The following is a 944-nucleotide window of genomic DNA, read 5'->3' as shown; positions in this document are numbered from 1 at the left end:
TGAAAACTCAACATCATGAAAACAAATATTCTCACCACTGGGTCAACTGATAAGTGAAGAGATTGAGATTATTGACAGTTTCAGCTTGCTTGACTCCACAATCAACAACTCTTGGTATAAGCAGACAGGAAGTCAAAAGACAAATTGCATTGGGAAAATCTGCTGTCAAGGACTGCTCCAGAGTATGGAAGAACAATCATATCAGTCTGGAGACTAAGGTGCACCTGATCTAGGCCACAATCTTCACAATTACTTGCTATGATGCATCAGAAAGCTAAAATGGTATTATTTTAATAAGCAAATATATTACTGTTTACTAGTTGGAAAAGGTTAGACTACTTAAACATTTAAAAATATATGCATTTCAAATTTAGAACACTTGTGCTCCTTGTTTTTGTGTGCTGTCAAATTGGGCTATCCAAATGGAATTTGCTTCTTCTCTGAAACAAAAGAAGTTACAAGGAGTCAGAACTGACCCAACAGCAACTTGTAACTATTTTCTAAATTGAATTTTTAAATTCTTTCATCTTTGAAAATCATTTGTGAAATCTCAGACAGATTTGGCCTAATCCCATTAAACAAGAAACTTTTGAAATGCTGTACTACGTTGTATAGAGTTCTCTATAAAAAACCTGAAACACTCCGTTACCTTGAAAAATTGGGATAAAGGGTAAAAAGATCCTTAGGAATAATTGTTCACTGCTTAAAATTTTTGTATGTTGTAATATGTTAACTCTTGATATTCTTTTCTGATAGAAAAATGTTATGTTCCCTAAAATTTCAAAATACAATAACATTTTCACATTTCTGTGGTTGAGTCTTTGTTTAAAGTGTAAGATTTCAGGTTGAAAAGATCCTAATTTAATTTTTCTTTTTGGAGGCAAACACCTGAAGTATATTCTCTGCAGGAAGATAGAATGTGTTTCCCCAAAGTAATTAATCTG

Source organism: Elephantulus edwardii, unplaced genomic scaffold (assembly GCF_000299155.1).
Source record: "Elephantulus edwardii isolate Elephantulus edwardi_28Jun2011 unplaced genomic scaffold, EleEdw1.0 scaffold00003, whole genome shotgun sequence".
Taxonomy (NCBI): Eukaryota; Metazoa; Chordata; class Mammalia; order Macroscelidea; family Macroscelididae; genus Elephantulus; species Elephantulus edwardii.
This window is presented reverse-complemented; position numbering follows the sequence as displayed.